This window comes from Elephas maximus, chromosome 16, assembly GCF_024166365.1.
Source record: "Elephas maximus indicus isolate mEleMax1 chromosome 16, mEleMax1 primary haplotype, whole genome shotgun sequence".
Lineage (NCBI taxonomy): Eukaryota > Metazoa > Chordata > Mammalia > Proboscidea > Elephantidae > Elephas > Elephas maximus.
Genome location: NC_064834.1, coordinates 22,675,884 through 22,694,925, shown reverse-complemented (window position 1 = coordinate 22,694,925; position 19,042 = coordinate 22,675,884). Strand labels below are relative to the sequence as shown.

General features: G+C 39.7%; 1 pseudogene; it reads right to left on the bottom strand.

Annotated features, from left to right (window-relative positions):
- Positions 1–12,250: 12,250 nt before the first annotated feature.
- On the bottom strand, positions 12,251–13,109 carry LOC126059877 (sin3 histone deacetylase corepressor complex component SDS3-like; annotated as a pseudogene).
- Between the last annotated feature and the right edge of the window lie 5,933 nt (positions 13,110–19,042).

Below are 19,042 nucleotides of genomic sequence, written 5' to 3'. Positions count from 1 at the left end.
CATCTATGCAAAGCCAACAGCCAATATCACTCTAAATGGAGAGAACCTGAAAGCATTTCCCTTGAGAACGGGAACCAGACAAGGATGCCCTTTATCACCGCTCTTATTCAACATCGTACTTGAAGTCCTAGCCAGGGCAATTAGGCTAGACAAAGAAATAAAGGGTATCCAGATTGGCAAGGAGGAAGTAAAGCTATCACTATTTGCAGATGACATGATCTTATACACAGAAAACCCTAAGGAATCCTCCAGAAAACTACTGAAACTAATAGAAGAGTTTGGCAGAGTCTCAGGTTATAAGATAAACATACAAAAATCGCTTGGATTCCTCTACATCAACAAAAAGAACACCGAAGAGGAAATAACCAAATCAATACCATTCACAGTAGCCCCCAAGAAGATAAAATACTTAGGAATAAATCTTACCAAGGATGTAAAAGACCTATACAAAGAAAACTACAAAGCTCTACTACAAGGAATTCAAAAGGACATACTTAAGTGGAAAAACATACCTTGCTCATGGATGGGAAGACTTAACATAATAAAAATGTCTATTCTACCAAAAGCCATCTATACATATAATGCACTTCCGATCCAAATTCCAATGTCATATTTCAAGGGGATAGAGAAACAAATCACCAATTTCATATGGAAGGGAAAGAGGCCCCGGATAAGCAAAGCACTACTGAGAAAGAAGAAGAAAGTGGGAGGCCTCACTCTACCTGATTTCAGAACCTATTATACAGCCACAGTAGTCAAAACAGGCTGGTACTGGTACAACAACAGGCACATAGACCAATGGAACAGAATTGAGAACCCAGATATAAATCCATCCATATATGAGCAGCTGATATTTGACAAAGGACCAGTGTCAGTTAGTTGGGGAAAAGATAGTCTTTTTAACAAATGGTGCTGGCATAACTGGATATCCATTTGCAAAAGAATGAAACAGGACCCATACCTCACACCATGCACAAAAACTAACTCCAGGTGGATCAAAGACCTAAACATAAAGACTAAAATGATAAAGATCATGGAAGAAAAAATAGGGACAACCCTAGGAGCCCTAATACAAGGCATAAACAGAATACAAAACATTACCAAAAATGATGAAGAGAAACCCGATAACTGGGAGCTCTTAAAAATCAAACACCTATGCTCATCTAAAGACTTCACCAAAAGAGTGAAAAGACCACCTACACACTGGGAAAGAATTTTCAGCTATGACATCTCCGACCAGCGCCTGATCTCTAAAATCTACATGATTCTGTCAAAACTCAACCACAAAAAGACAAACAACCCAATCAAGAAGTGGGCAAAGGATATGAACACACATTTCACTAAAGAAGATATTCAGGCAGCCAACAGATACATGAGAAAATGCTCTCGATCATTAGCCATTAGAGAAATGCAAATCAAAACTACGATGAGATTCCATCTCACACCAACTAGACTGGCATTAATCCAAAAAACATAAAGTAATAAATTTTGGAGAGGCTGGGGAGAGATTGGAACTCTTATACACTGCTGGTGGGAATATCAAATGGTACAACCACTTTGGAAATCTGTCTGGCGTTTTCTTAAAAATTTAGAACTAGAGCTACCATACAACCCAGAAATCCCACTCCTCGGAATATGCCCTAGAGATACAAGAGCCTTCACACAAACAGATATATGCACACCCATGTTTATTACAGCTCTGTTTACAATAGCAAAAAGCTGGAAGCAACCAAGGTGTCCATCAACGGATGAATGGGTAAATAAATTGTGGTATATTCACACAATGGAATACTACGCATCGATAAAGAACAGTGACGAATCTCTGAAATATTTCATAACATGGAGGAACCTGGAAGGCATTATGCTGAGCGAAATGAGTCAGAGGCAAAAGGACAAATATTGTATAAGACCACTATTATAAGATCTTGAGAAATAGTAAAAACTGAGAAGAACACATACTTTTGTGGTTACGAAGGGGGGAGGGAGGGAGGGAGGGAGAGGGTTTTTTATTGATTAATTTAATCAGTAGATAAGAACTGCTTTGGGTGAAGGGAAAGACAACACTCAATACATGGAAGGTTAGGTCAATTGGACTGGACCAAAAGCAAAGAAGTTTCCGGGATAAAATGAATGCTTCAAAGGTCAGCGGAGCAAGTGCGGGGGTCTGGGGAACATGGTTTGCGGGGACTTCTAAGTCAATTGCCAAAATAATTCTATTATGAAATCATTCTGCATCCCACTTTGAAATGTGGAGTCTGGGGTCTTAAATGCTAACAAGCGGCCATCTAAGATGCATCAATTGGTCTGAACCCACCTGGAGGAAAGGAAAATGAAGAACACCAAGGTCACAAGATAACTAAGAGCCCAAGAGACAGAAAGGGCCACATGAACCAGAGACCTACATCATCCTGAGACCAGAAGAACTAGTTGATGCCCGGCCACAATCGGTGACTGCCCTGACAGGGAGCACAACAGAGAACCCCTGAGGGAGCAGGAGATCAGTGGGATGCAGACCCCAAATTCTCATAAAAAGACCAGACTTAATGGTCTGACTGAGACTAGAGGAATCCCGGCGGTCATGGTCCCCAAACCTTCTGTTGGCCCAGGACAGGAAGCATCCCGAAGACAACTCATCAGACATGAAAGGGACTGGTCAGTGGGTGGGAGAGAGATGCTGATGAAGAGTGAGCTAATTATATCAGGTGGACACTTGAGACTGTGTTGGCAACTCTTGTCTGGAGGGGGGATGGGAGGAGAGAGAGAGAGGGAAGCCGGCAAAATTGTCACGAAAGGAGAGACTGAAAGGGCTGACTCAATAGGGGAAGAGCAAGTGGGAGTACGGAGTAAGATGTATGTAAACTTATATGTGACAGACTGATTGGATTTGTAAACGTTCACTTGAAGCTTAATAAAAGTTAAAAAAAAAAAAAAAGAACCCTGGTTGGAGAAGAAAACTAATCTTCTTATTCAATGTATTACCCACAGGTATGATAATCTCTCAGTTTCAAAGCTTCTTCATCTGCAAAAGAAAATGTAGTGAAAATCTCTGCTAAGATAACCCCAGAATCTGAAGTCTAAGGAATTGTTGAATGTTTACTGATGAAACATGCAGAGCAAACCTTTCTCTAATTGTCACAAATGTTAGCATTCCATATATACTAAAAAACTTCTAACAATTGATAACAACTAAATCTAAACCAAATTAGTAAGAGTCTTGCCTGGGAAGTGGAATAAAGTGATTAGTTATATAAACTAGACAAAATGACCAAAAAAACAAAAACAGGAAACCCATTGCCATAGAGTTGATTTTGACACATAGCAACTGTCATGGATTGAGTCCCCCAAAACATACATATATCAGTTTAGCCCGGCCATGATTCCCAGTATCATGTGATTGTCCACCATTTTGTCATCTGATGTGATTTTTCTATGTGTTGTAAATACTACCTCTGTGATGTTGGAATACCAACTGAGATGTTTCAACGAATGGATACAGTGCTGGAATTGATCACTTCTCTATGCCAAGAAATTTGGAAGGCCAATACCTGAACAATCCTTTGGAAGAGATCCATACTTATGCCTATTCCCAAGAAAGGTAATCCAACCAAATGAGGGAATTATCAAACAATATCATTAATATCACATGCAAGTAAAATTTTGCTGAAGATCACTCAAAAGCAGCTGCAGTAGTATATTGACAGGGAACTGCCAGAAATTCAAGTCAGATTCAGAAGAGGACATGGAACCAGACATATCATTGCTGATGTCAGATGGATCCTGGCTGAAAGCAAAGAATACCAGAAAGATGTTTACCTGTGTTTTATTGACTAGGCAAAAGCATTTGACCGTGTACCCACCCACATATTACCTATTGCCGTAGAGCCGATTCCGACTCATAGTGACCCTATGAGTGTGTGGATCATAACAAATTATGGATAACATTGTGAAGAATGGGAATTCTAGAACACTTAATTGTGCTCATGAGAAACCTGTACATAAATCAAGAGGCAGTCATTCGAACAGAACAAGGGGATACTGCATGGTTTAAAGTCAGGAAAGGTATGCGTCAGAGTTGTATCCTTTCACCATACTTACTCAATCTGTATGCTGAAAAAATAATCTGAGCAGCTGGACTACATGAAGAAGAATGGGGCATCAGGACTGAAGGAAGGTTCATTAACAACCCGTTTTATACAAATGACATAACCTTGCTCCCTGAAAATGAAGAGGACTTGAAACACTTACTGATGATCAAAGACCCCAGCCTTCAGTATGGATTACACCTCAAACTAAAGAAAACAAAAATCCTCACAACTGGACCAATAAGTAACATCATGATAAGTGGAGAAAAGATTGAAGTTGTCAAGGATTTCATTTTACTTGAATTCACAATCAACACCCATGGAAGCAGCAGTCAAGAAATCAAAAGATGCAGTGCATTGGGCAAATCTGCTGCATGAGACACCCTTAAAGTGTTAAAAAGCAAAAATGTCATCTCGAAGACTAAGGTGTGCCTGATCCAAGCCATGGTGTTTTCAGTTGCCTTACATGCCCACAAAAGCTGGACAATGAAAACGAAGACCAAAGAAGAATTGATGCCTTTGAATTGTGTTTTGGGGAAGAATACTGAATATACCAGGGACTGCCAAAAGAATGAACAAATCTGTCTCGGAAAAAGTAGAAGTAGAATGCTCCTTAGAAGAAAGGATGTCAAGACTACATCCCACAAACTTTGGAGATGTTATCAGCGGGAACTAGTCCCTGGAGAAGGACATCATGGTTGGTAAAGTAGAGGGTTAGCGAAAAAGAGGAAGACCCTCAATGAGATGGATTGACGTAGTGGCTGCAACAATGGGCTCAAGCATAACAACAACTGTGAGGATGGCCCAGGACCGGGCTGTGTTACATTCTGTTGTACATAACATTGTTATGAGTCAGAACCCACTCCACAGCACTTAACAACAACAACAGTGATGTCAATGAGATGGGATCAGTGACAGTTATGTTAATAAGGCAAGACTCAATCTACAAGATTAGGTTGTGTTTTAAGTCAATATCTTTTGAGATATAAAAGAGAAAAGTTAGCAGAGAGACAGGGCGACCTCATAGCCCCAAGAAAGTAGTGCCAGGAGAAGAACACATCCTTGGACCCAGGATCCCTTAGCTGAGAAGCTCCTAGTCCAGGGGAAGATTGATGGTAAGGATCTTCCTCCAGAGCCGACAGAGAGAGAAAGCCTTTCCCTGGAGCTGATGCCCTGAGTTTGGATTTTTAGCACTGAGCTTTTTTTTTAGACTGTGAGTGAATAAACTTCAGTTTGTTGAAGCTATCCCCTTGGGTATTTCTGTTATAGCAGCACTATAAAACTAAGACATTGATCCCATGGGACAGGGTGGAACTGCCCCTTATGGCTTTCAAGGAATAACTAGTGGATCAGGCTTATAACCCTTCTTCTTTTTTTTGTCTGTATTTGTCTGTATTTATATATAGGTGGACTCTCCATTTATCACGTGTTAACTATGCTAAAAACTACTAAATACTGCAACTACGTCCACTACCAACTGGTGCAATCTGTAGCAAACTCCCCTGATTCTGCATAGTTTTATAACAGCCTATTCTTTCCCTCCTTTTGACCTTCCTTAAGTCTTTTATAGGAGAAATAATAACGCTCACCTTTTACTGAGGATTTTGATATGACAGACTGACCAACTAGAAATAATGTAGCAATGACCATTTCTAAGGTCTCCTACCATTGACTATTTTCCTTCAGAATATGCAAAAATAAAATAAAATAAAAGCTTCTTTCTGTATGATACCAACATCCTGTATTTGTTGTTATTTGTTTGTTTTCTCAGGTCTTTCACTGAATCTTGGCCTGTTCAGTTTCACCAAAAAATGTATAACCTTGAATGACATTGGGAATAAGAATGTGGCAATAACTGCCACAAACTCTTTATTACATTTATAATGCTGCAACAAGGGACTTGAAAAATCACTGTCACACAGGCCTGTTCTTGTCTCCAGGTAAGGCAGGACACTCAAGCCCTGTGTCCAAATTAGAAATGAACAGTAGACTACGTGGAAGTTAGGGAATGAGGACATTAGGAGTTATATGAGTAGAATCTTAACTCAACTTTTGATTCTTCTGTGACAAAGGCATTCAGACAGAATCGAAGTGACTGTAGATTAAATAATAAAGGCATGAACTGATATTCACTTGTATTTTTACTCTGGCTATTAAATTCTCACTTTGTTTCACTTTTGCACAAGGTTTCTAGGAAATGGCTTTTACAGGCAGTATCTTTCTAAGGATGGAAGAATGAAGCCATAGTCAAAATTTCACAACCCTGACAATTTATCTGACAAATATGCCACTTCAGAGTTTTTATTAAGAGACTTAATTTCATACAAACCTTACAGATATTAGCATTTTAAGATTCCCATGCAAGATTCTATTAATCTTGCCAGTGAAGTGAATACTTAGGGCAGATATTTACCTGTGAGGATCCTGGAGACATGCCAGAAAGGAGCTGAGCTTTGGCACAAACATGATCTCCTGTAGCTTTATTCAAATCTCTACAAAGGAGCATTTGATGGCAACTGTACTTCACTGGGAGCCCTGGTGGCACAGTGGTTAAGAACTATGGCTGCTAACCAACAGATCGGTAGTTCAAATCCACCAGCCGCTCCTTGGAAACCCTAGGGGGCAGTCCTACTCTGGCCTTTGGGGTCGCTATCAGCTGGAATCACCTTGACTTGACAGCAATGTGTTTGGTTTCTTTTTTAGTACTTCACTGGGTTAGTCATCTGAAGTCCACCTTGTTAATATTAGTGTTATCTCCCTCAATATTAAAATAGATATGAATACAATATAAAATATTAAATAAATATTTCTAACAAAAGAGAATTTGATTTTGCATTGGACTTATGTTGAAATGTTAGATATGAATGAGTAACAAAGAGAAATTACTACTAAATGTGTTATCAAAAAATTAGAGGAAAAAAAACCTGCTTTGACAGCTTACCTCAGGAAGATCGTTCTGGAGTAACATGAGGGACGTTGCACAAAATGTGCAACTCTCTCAAGGAGTATAACAAAAGGTTTTCCTTTTTTCTCCCATAAATGAGTAAATAAATAATGTAATATTATACAAGTAACATGACCATAAATACAGAATTTATTAGGACTGTGAATGAATGCTGAACATTCAAAAATGCCACAGGAATACCAGCAATTCCAAAGCTCTTTAAAGTGATATTCCAGGTACATGATCACAATAGGTTCCCAAACCTTCCTGTGCAGAGAAAAAAAAAAAAGACTAGGCCACTGATCTCTTAGAAATGTCATCAGCAAAGAGGCCACCATGGGAAGCTACACTGTAGGCTCAGATAAAACCACGGCCAGTTACTAACTGTGACATTTTTATGCTATCTCAGACATGTCCATCTGTCCCACTAACATTTGTATTTATTTGTGAATGAGATGTGCCCAAAGAAGAAAAAATCACCTGTAATTCCACTTATAAAACCCAACCACTATTAACCTATTGACATATTGATGTTAAACATATTTCAGGCAGGTTTTTGTTTCATATTGATAGTCAAAAACACAATAGTCATATAATAGTAAAAAATAATAAAAAATTCAAAATAACTTTTTATATATTTTGCAAATATCACTTATTAATGGATAAAAAATATTTAATCCAATGGATTTGGTGTAAGTCAATTCAGTAATCATATACTTGAGTGACTTTAGTTACCAGGCTGTTCATGTAAAACATTAGATAGGGGAGGAGCTTTTGACAATTGGAAACTTCATGCCCAAATTAAACACGTTCAAATGCTATTTTCTTTAAAATACTCTGTAGACATTTTTTTGGAGGAATTATGCTTACAAAGTATCCGTTTTAAATTCCTGTGTGTTTTACTCTTCCTTAATTTATAGTAATTAGTCTATTTTACTTTTCTTGATAAAATGGTGGTACAATTTGTGCCTATATGCAAAGTTATTTTCCAAATTTTAGATTTACCTTGGAATACATAGATTTATTAGGTCAGGAAGCACAAGAATACTTAAGCCTTTTTTTTTTTTTTTTTGGTTTTCTCTTTGAAAGTTTATTGTTATTAAAAAAAAAAAAACCTATACTTTCTACGTCCACCTTTCAGAACATTTAACGGTATCAGCTTATGATGTTCTATAAGTCTACCAGCTGCTTGACTGGCTACACGTTTGCTCCCCGTGTTCTGGTATTAAAGTGGTGGGAACTCTTTGGGAGTTGGTGTAACATTCCCAAGTTTAAGTACTGAGATTTCACGTTCCCATATTAGAGTAAAATTTTAAAATAAGGAGGAAATTACTGAATACAAGTTCAAGGCTGAAAGGTAAGATTAATAGGAAAAAAATATACATATTATAAAAAAAGGCCTCCTCCCCCACAAAAAAAATGCAAGCACCCACCCACCCCAGCCACTGTATCTTTCTTAGAAAAGCCACCCAGTCCTGAACATAGGGTCTCAAACACAAATACATGTAGTTTGATTTGCAGATCAGCCTCTGGGATCTTACACTGGCCCCAGTTAAAGGTTCAAAAAGAAAAATTAGGTCAGGTAGTTAAAAAAAAAAAAGGTAGTTAAGACATCCATAAATACTGGTATCCAAACAAATGAAAACAACCTGGCTTTGATATGGCTACAGAAATCTACTGGAAATTGTTCAAAAACACACTGGCTTGGTTGGAGGGGTGGGAGGGAGGCACACAAAAACCTCCCATCAGAGGTAAAATAAATATTGGGGATGTTCATAGCAAACACTTGAGGCAAATGTAATACTTGAAGCAAATGCCCCTAAAAAACACAAGTACAGGTTCTTGATCAGAATTGTCTGGACCAACCTTTCTCAAAGTGTCACTTGCAGGAAAAAGTTTGAATGTGGGAATTCATCTGGTGGCCCAAGGTTTGACCTTTAGGAACAGGAGCTGGCCACCAGGACCAACAGCCAGCCTCCTCTTACTATTCTATGGAATCCCAGAGTCTGTTTCCCCCTCTGAGTTAGCTCTGTCCATCAAAAATATCTCCATCTAGGTCAGCACAACTGTACTAAACCAAAAGCAAAGAAGTTTCCTGAATAAACTGAATGCTACGAAGGCCAGCGTAGCAGGGGCATGGGTTTGGGGACCATGGTTTCAGGGGACATTTAAGTCAATTGGCATAATAAAATCTATTAAGAAAACTTTCTGCATCTCACTTGTCAGAGCAGCATCTGGAGTCTTAAACACTAGCAAGCAGCCATCTAAGATGCATCAATGAGTCTCAACCCACCTGGATCAAAGGAGAATGAAGAACACCAAGGACACAAGGTAATTATGAGCCCAAGAGACAGAAAGGGCCACATGAACCAGAGATTACATCAGCCTGAGACCAGAAGAACTAGACGGTGCCCAGCTACAAACGATGACTGCCCTGACAGGGAACACATCAGAGAACCCCTGAGGGAGCAGGAGAGCAGTGGGATGCAGACCCCAAATTCTCATAAAAAGACCAGACTTTATGGTCTGACTGAGACTAGAAGGACCCCGGTGGTCATGGCCCCGAGACCTGCTGTTGACCCAGGATAGGAACCATTCCTGAAGCCAACTCTTCAGACAGATTGGACTGGACAATGGGTTGGAGAGGGATGCTGGTGAGGAGTGAGCTTCTTGGATCAGGTGGACACTTGAGACTCTGTTGGCATCTCCTGCCTGGAGGGGAGATGAGAAGGTAGAGGGGGTTAGAAGCTGGTGAAATGGACATGAAAAGAGAGAGTGAACGGAGGGAGCGGGCTGTCTCATTGGAGGAGAGTAATTGTGAGTATGTAGCAAGGTGTATATAAGTTTTTGTGTGAGAGATTGACTTGATTCGTAAACTTTCTCTTAAAGCACAATAAAAATTATATAAAAAAAAATCTCCATCTACTACTGAAAGGACTTCTCCTGCGTCTTGTCACCACAGAGACCTGCAAGAGTGGTTGAGCTGCTGATTTTTCATCTCTGTGATGACTAAATAAAAAGCGAAATCTCCTGGTATTTGGAGTATAACTTGCAATGCTGTGTCTCAAGCCTACTTCACATTTTCCACATTCCTTAGGCCATGATGAAAGTGAGATGGAAGAGTTGTGAGGACGCTGAGGAACAGGAGAAGGCAGTGATGGGTGGGGACCATTTCTAAGTACCACCTCAACACCCTTAGAAGTTACAGGAGATGGCAAAAGTGCCTGTACTCTGGTCTTCAAATAAGTAGTCATTCCACAAAAGCACAAAGGTACCACCAGACAAGGCAAGAAAAAAAGGCAACTTGCTGCTTCGATGCTGACCTTTCCAGTGATTATCAATACAATCTTTTCCAATAAAAACAAGCTTTGGTATACTGTTTAGAAGGAAGACGGTCATTAAAAATGAAACAAAACGCCAACACCCTTGATGGCAAAACACACTTAGTATATTTAAATCAATTTCCATCACAGGGCATTAGCTGATAACCAATAGCTACCTGATACTATGGGATGTCACACACACCAGAGTGACAACTCAATTGAGAGAAGTCCTCCCTTATAGCAAAGGTGTCACGAAGAAAGAGAGAAGCCCCAGTTCACCACGGACTTTGTCGCCTGTTGTAAACATCTTCATAATAGGAGTTGGAGGGGAGAGGAGAAACAGAGATCACCCAGGAAACTTCTGATAGACAGTATCATTTATCTGTTTTCTAAATAAGATACCAACATCAAGGAAGGAAAAGAGAGAAAATGGATTATAAATTAAAACAAAAATATATCTGTATAAATCTTTACTCTGAGTCAGTAAGGTTTGGTCTCTGTTGAAGCCAGGACTTAAGAGAAGGGGATTTACTTGACATCACAGCCCTCCAACTTGCTCCGGGGCATGTGCATCAAGGACAGCAAAAAAACTGCTTGAGACCAGAGGAATTACTTACAAAGATCTCCTAGATGTGTCAGGTCTACTGACTGCCCAGAACTGCTAACAAAATTGCTCTAACTCCAAATTCCTTCAAGCTCTCAAGATGGCAACTAGAGCAGACAAAAACCCACCACCCAAGGAGTCATTTTTTCCACATAAGGGAATGAGGGAAGGGGGCTGAGCCTGGTATGAAGGCCCTTGCATCAGGATTCATCAGAAAGAGTCTAAGTTTAGTGGCAGCCATACCAAAGCAGCTTTCCTCCCCTTCAACCTGGGCCTGGTCTCCTAGGAGGCTGGAAGTGTCAAAGGCCTGACAACAAAGTTCCATGGCTTTGGAGTGGCCGATGTGCAATAATGGCACCAGCAACACAGGTGAAACTTGGATTGTGAGGGTCTACGGATCACTGACTACTCTACCATCAATCTTGCCTTCCCACCTACAATCGATAACCCAGAGATAATCAGCCTGTGGTACGTCCTACTTCATCTACTTGGGAATAGGGGAGAGAAATGAAATACAAATTAAAACTTCTGAAATGATCACTTCCTGTTTCCAGCTTGAGCTAGGGCAAATGTGTCTGAATAAAGCACTTGCATTAAACAACATTTAAGATAAAGTAACTTCAGTACATTATGAATATGAAATTTCCCTCTTCTGCAGCCCCATTTACTTCAGTCTCCGTCTCCAGGCAAATTTTCCAGTGCTCAGCCAGTGAAATGGATGGCACGCAGCAGATGTTACACAAGGCACTTATTTCTCCGAGAAGGTGGTGAGCCAGGAAAATTAATCTCCTTCTCTTAGGACCTCTGCCCCAAGCTTCCGGGGAAATAGTGAATTGGGCTGGACAAGGGAAGCAGCTACGTGATCCACTAATCAGATTTCCGAAGTGAAAATGCACGGTAGAGTGTATCTCTTCCTGCTCTTCTTCATGGTAGAAGGACCTGAAGATAACAAAAGAGCTTTCCCTTCAAATTCAAAGGAGCTTTTTTTAAAAAAAAAATTAAAGACAAAATATAAGCAAAAACTAAAGAAATAAAAGGACAGTAAATCAAACCCCAATACCCCCAAATGTAAACCAGTCCAATGGTGACTGATGTCTGGAAGTTAAGGCAGGCAAGAATGACAAGAGATGGAAGTAGCTGGCCACAAAAGTGCCTTGCAGAATTCTCAACCGTGTTCTTCCATCTTCCAAGGCCGAATAGCTATTTCTGGTAAGTCAAAATTTTTCTATTAAAAAGAAAGCCGAATAAAAATAAAAACCACTCCAGAAAAAGGGTAGGGGGAGAACACTGCAGAAAGTCAAGCCACTGACCTCCGGCGGATCACAAGCAGTCCCTGCTGAAGTTGGCCCAAGCACCCCTCATATTTGTGCTGTCACTTGCATTCCTCACCCAGATCTCAGTAGCTCCGACGGAGCTGATCACATAGCTGAGTTTCTGGTTGTTCTTTGACACCAGGTAGATGGCTTGGCTCTTATGGTACCATCTTTTATCATAGTACAGTTTGCCCTTTTCAGATATCCAGGCTGGAGACTCTGCCCGTGTGGCAGGCAAGTGTTCAGAAAAGGATGGGGGTCCTGGTCTCTTAGGTGACTTAAGCTTATTGAATGTCCTCAGATCCTCCACGATCTGTTTATAGTTTAGCTGGGCAGGAGCAGGTTTCCTCCTCTTGTCTGGGATGGGGACAGGATCATTTGGTTGCCTCCGCAACTTCCGGGTCATGATGAGTTTCACTCCCATAGAATCTCTAGTCAGTTCCATTGTGAGGTTTTCATTTTCAATCATCTTTTTCTTTTCTTCTAGTTCATCAATTAGGTTCTCTTTCAGCTCAACCTTGTTGCCTTCGAATTCGTTCACCAATGCCTTCTTTCCTTCAGTGTAATTTCTTTCCACTTGTTCAGTTTCCAGCTGGAGGAAGAGTTGTGGGTTTGGTATCCTCTGTTGGTACTGCTGATCTAGTTTTTTCATTCTCTTCTGATATTCCTGTAACGTACCTTCCTGCAGCTGCTACAACTGCCTCTTGAGAGAAGCCAGTTTGTCCTGATAACATCTGTTCCTTCACAGCCATCCAGTCCTTCCTTGTCCTCGGGGTAGCATTCTGGTGCTGGTGACGCTCCAGTAGGGGCCGGGGCCAGAGCCAGCAACCCCGCGGCACTCATGTCGCCTCTATCAGTAGCAGAGTGTGCCACTGGCAGACGGTGGCCACTCGCGCTGGAGACTGGATATCTAGCCTAGCAGGGCTTGAGGGGGCCGCCAACTTGAGCTACTTAAGCCTTTTAATTTATACTATCAAATTGCTTTCCACAAGGGTTGTATCAATTTATGTTCCATCAGCAATTTAAACATGATTGCTTGCCAGTAATATCATGTTAAAATAATAAGTAAATGATATATTTTTTACATTTAATCTCCATTATTAATTATTGCACACTTCATATTTACCTATTTTTTATTTCTTGTCTTTCTTCGTGTGGCTTGGCATCTCTGCCCATCTCTGCTCAGCTAGCTTGTTTAATCTCTTTTATATCTCAAAAGAGATTGACTCAAGATATACCCTTTAGTCATCCTGCCTCATTAATATAGCAAATAAAACCCATTCCCAGATGGCATAGAGGTTAGGATTTTACAATATGTATTTTTGGGAGACACAATTCAATCTACAACTTTTTCCCACAAAAGGGATAATTTATCTTTACATAAAGGAGAAAGCCATGAAAGAAAGAACTTGGTACTCAAAAGTGTGCTCCAAAACCCTAGTGATTTAGAAAGGATAGAATCTGTTTCCTAAATGGATACTAATACTATTTACTGTAGGATGGAATTATTTAACTTCAAAGCAAATACAATTCTCCAAGGATAGCAGTGTGTGCTCCTAAAGGTCAACTGTGTCTTAGGGCTCGGCTGTAATTCTTCTAGTGTAGTATATATAAAAAATATTGTGAGATTCATATGAGTATGGCATCCTTCTATAAAATAAAAAATAAGGTATCTGTTGCAAATGAAATGACAAGTCCCAAATATGCTGAATAATGGGAAAGGGAGAGGGGACCAGTAATATGAATTCATTAAAAATTTGCAATATTTGGCAATTCCATTATTTAATTAAACAAAAGTGTAAATCCATGATTGAGTCAAGCATCCAAGTACCATAGAGGCATTTTTTTTCTCCCTACAAAAACCTCAGAGCAAGTTATGGGAAAAAACATAGTCATAGACAACTTACTCTGTGCAACTGTTAGTTTGCAAACAAAAATGACAGCATAAGCATGGGGGCATGTGTAATTTTGGAGAGGGAATTTTTGGTATAAACCAATAAATCATTAAGAATGTGCTTTCCTGTATGAAATATTGAGAGGAAAATTATCATGACCTCTATTTGTTAACAAAGAAACATAATATATTTTTTTAATTAATTAAAGTGAAAGATATGATTTCTGTCCCTGAGGGCTTCATGCAAAATTGAAGGAAAATGAGGTTTTCTTAGACAAACACCTGAAGAAAATAATCTACCAAAAATGGTTTCTAGAACAAATGGTGTGTAAAACTAATGAAATAACTAATTGACTATCTAAATAAACAGATGAATTTTGTTTATTTATATACTGAATCTACTTAATATAAGTTTGCACGTATTCTTTTGTAGATCCATTTATACGTTTAAGAGCTCGTGCAGAGAATAAACACTGTGGCATGCAGTCATTTTAAAGGAATTACAAAAATTGTACTAAGAGTGCTCCAAAAAGATCTATAAACAGCTCGACAAATCACTTTAGCAAGACCACTTTTATAGTGCTTATTGTTCTATATTGTGATTATATATTAACATGTCACTGTTCCCTGCTATAAATTCCTTGAGGGTCTGATCTAGGTCTTGGCTTAATTCACCTGTAATTTCCCAGTGATAGGTGCTCAAAGAAAATGTGTGGATGGCAGGAGCAGATTAATTATGTGGCATGAATACAGCAGATGTGTGCAAAAGTATTCTTTTCTTTTTGCTGTAAGTCATTTGCTTGCACAAGCCCACTTGGCTATAGCATGTTGCCATCTTCCTGCTGTTCTTCCTCCATGCATTGACAATACCAGAGGCATCTGCAGTTTTTCCTTATTGGAAACCTCCAGCTAAGGTTTCCTGAATAACTGCAAGGCTATTTTAAATGCTCTCCCATCTTCTGTCTTTTATTCCCTACAGTCATTTGTTCACTTATGTCTGATTATGTTCTTCCTCTGTTTAAAAGACTCCAATGGTTTCCCATCTGAACTGGCAATGGCTTTCAATACCTCTCATGATCTGATATTTTTTGCTAGCTTTCTCCTGCCACTCTCCATCTACCTCACAGTCTCCACGCTGCTCGTCAATATCAAGACCTTGATGCTTGCTCCAACATCAAGACCTTCACACTGGCTGTTCCCTCAGCCTCAAATGTTCTTCTTGCCGATATCATTTGTTTTAGGATTCTGCTCAAAAATAAACATAATTAACTTTTGCCCGCTCACTCTTTAAATAGTATCCAGCACTATAACTAGCTCACCATGTTTACCATACTTGCATTTATCATCTTTTCATCACTCTGTAATTTATTTATTTATTTGTATTTGTTCATTGCTAGCCTCCCCTCTGGGATATGAGCTCCCTGAGGACAAGGGTTTTATTTTAACTGCTCTACCTCGCCACCTAGAACAGTATTTGTCATCTATCTGGCACAGAATATTTTAGAATGAAAGAGTGAATGCATAAGAAAGAAGGGGTTGTCTCCTTCGTCCAAAATCATTTACAAATTTAATGTGGCTTTTCAGGTACTTGCTGCCTCTCCAGTATACATGCCTTTCCAAAAACACTCTTTATAGTCTTAAAGCCTCTTTAAAAATCTCTGCCATGGAAAAAGCTGCAAAACAATTTCTGCCTCATTAACACCAAGGTGGATCAGGAGTATTTGTCACCTGTACAAAATATACCATCAACAACACCATGACCATCACCTACAACAACAAGAACCATACATCAGGCACTATTCTAACTGCATTACATATATTGATTCATTTTGTCTTAACAACTTGTTGTTGTTGTTAGGTGCCATCAAGTCAATTCCAACTCATAGTGACCCTATGTACAATAAAATGAAGCACTGCCCTGTCCTGTGCCATCTTCACAATCACCATCATGCTTAAACCCATTGTTGCAACCACCGTGTCAATCCACCTCATTGAGGGTCTTCCTCTTTTTCACTGACCCTCTTTTTTCTACTTTACCAAGCATGATGTCCTTCACCAGGGACTGATCCCTCCTCACAACATGCCCAAAGTACGTGAGATGTAGTCTTGCCATCCTTGCTTTAAAGGAGCATTCTGGTTGTGCTTCTTCCAAGAAAGATTTTTTCATTCTTTTGGCAATCCCTGGTATAGTCAACATTTTTCTCCAGTGCCACAGTTCAAAGGCATCGATTCTTCTTTGGTCTTCCTTATTCATCTTCCAGGTTTCACATGCGTAAGAGGTGATTGAAAACACCATGGCTTGGGCCAGGCGCACCTTACTCCTTTAAGTGACATCTCTGCTTTTCAACACTTTAAAGAGGTCTTTTGCAGCAGATTTGCCCAATGCAATGCATCTTTCGATTTCTTGATTGTTGCTTACAAGGGCATTGTTTGTGGATCCAAGTAAAATGAAATCCTTCACAATTTCAATCTTTTCTCTGTTTATCATGTTTCCATTTATTGGTCCAGTTGTAAGAATTTTTGCTTTCTTTATCTTGAGGTGAATTCCATACCGAAGGCTGTGGTCTTTGATCTCATCAGTAAGTGCTTCAAGTCCTCCTCACTTTTAGCAAGGGAGATTGTGTCATCTGCATATTGTAGGTTGTTAATGAATCTTCCTCCAATCCTGATGCCTCATTCTTCTTTTTTTGTTCAGTAACTCTGTGTATTTCTTCCATCTTCATTTGATGCTTCCAGTATTGTTTAATATTTTCCCCTTGGAATCCTTCAGTATTGCAACTCGAGGCTTGAATTTTTTCTTCAGTTCTTTCAGCTTGAAAAATACTGAGCATGTTCTTCCCTTTTGGTTTTCTATCTCCAGGTCTTTGCACATGTCACTATAATACTTTACTTTGTCTTCTCGAGCCCTCCTTTAAAATCTTCTGTTCAACTCTTTTACTTCATCATCTCTTCCTCTCACTTTAGCTACTCTGCATTCAAGAGCGAGTTTCAGAGTCTCTTCTGACATCCGTTTTGGTCTTTTCTTTCTTGCCTGTCTTTTTAACGATCTCTTATTTTCTTCATGTATGATGTCCTTGATGTCATTCCACAAATCATCTGGTCTTTGGTCATTCGTGTTCAACACATCAAATCTATTCTTGAGATGGTCTCTAAATTCAGGTGGGGTATACTCAAGGTCAGACTTTGGCTCTTGTGAACTTGTTCTAATTTTCTTCATTTTCAACTGGAACTTGCTTATGAGTAATTGATGATCTGATCCACAGCTGGACCCTGGCCTTGTTCTGATTGATGATATTGAGCTTTTCCATTGTCTCCTCCCACACATGTAGTCGATTTGACTCCTGTGTATTCTATCTGGTGAGGTCCACATGTATAGTTGCCATTTACGTTGGTGAAAAAAGGTATTTGCAATGCAGAAGTTGTTGGTCTTATCAAATTCAATCATGCAACCTCTGGCATCATTTCTATCACCAAGGCCATATTTTCCAACTACCAATCCTTCTTCTTTGTTTCCAGCTTTCGCATTACAATCTCCAGTAATTATCAGTGCAACCTGATTGCATGTTCGATCAATTTCAGACCATAGAAATTGATAAATACCTTCAATCTCTTCATTTTTGGCCTTAGTGGTTGGCATGTAAATTTGAATAATAGTGGTATTAACTGGTCTTCCTCATAAGCATATGGATATTATCTTATCACTGACAGCATTGTACTTCATGATAGATTTTGAAGTGTTCTTTTTTGATGATGAACACAACACTGTTCCACTTCAAGTTGTCATTACCAGCACAGTAGACCATATGATTGTCTGATTCAAAATGATTAATACGAGTCCATTTAAGCTCTCTAATCCCTAGGATATCGAATCTTTATACATTCCATTTCTTTTTTGATGATTTCCAATTTTCCTAGATTCATACTTTGTACATTCCAGATTCTGATTATTAATGGATGTTTGTAGCTGTTTCGTCTCATTTTGATTTGTGCCACATCAGCAGAGGAAGGTCTTGAATGCTTGACTCCATCCACGTCATTAAGGTCTACTCTACTCTGAGGAGGCAGCTCTTCTCCAGTGGTTTTTTGAGTGCCTTACAACCTGAGGGGCTCATCTTCTAGCATTATATCAGACAATGTTCCACTGTTATTCATAAGGTTTTCACTGGCTAATTCTTTTCAGAAGTAGACTGCCAGGTCCTTTTACCTAGCCTATCTTGGTCTGGAAGCTCAGCTGAAACCTGTCCACAAGGGGTGACCCTGCTGGTATTTGAATGCAGGTAGCATAGTTTCCAGCATCACAGCAACACACAAGCTGCTACAGTATGACAAACTGAGAGACATGTGGGGGAATGGCCATCTAAGATACATCAATTGGTCCCATCCCACTTGGAGCAAAGGAGATTGAAAAAAAACAAAGATGCAAGGAAAATATTAGTCCAAGAGACTAAATCAGTTGCCTTTGAGTTGATTCTGACTCATAGAGACCATATAGGACAGAATAGAACTGCCCCATAGGGTTTCCAAGGAGTATCTGGTAGATTCAAACTATTGACCTTTAGACTAAAGGACCACATAAACCAGAGGCTCCACCAGCCTGAGACCAGAAAACTAGATGGTGCCTTGCTACCACTAATGACCTCCCTGACAGGGAACACAACAGAGAGTCCTGGACAGAGCAGGAAGAAAATGTAGAACAGAACTCCAATTCATGGAAAAAGACCAGCCTTAATGGTCTGACAGAGGCTAGAGGTACCCCCAAAACTATGTCCCCTCGGGCACACTGTTAATTCACCCAGAACTGAAATGATTCCTGAAGCCCACTCTTCAGGCCAGGAATAGACAGGACTATAAAACAAAAAATAGTGCACTTGAGTAATGTGGT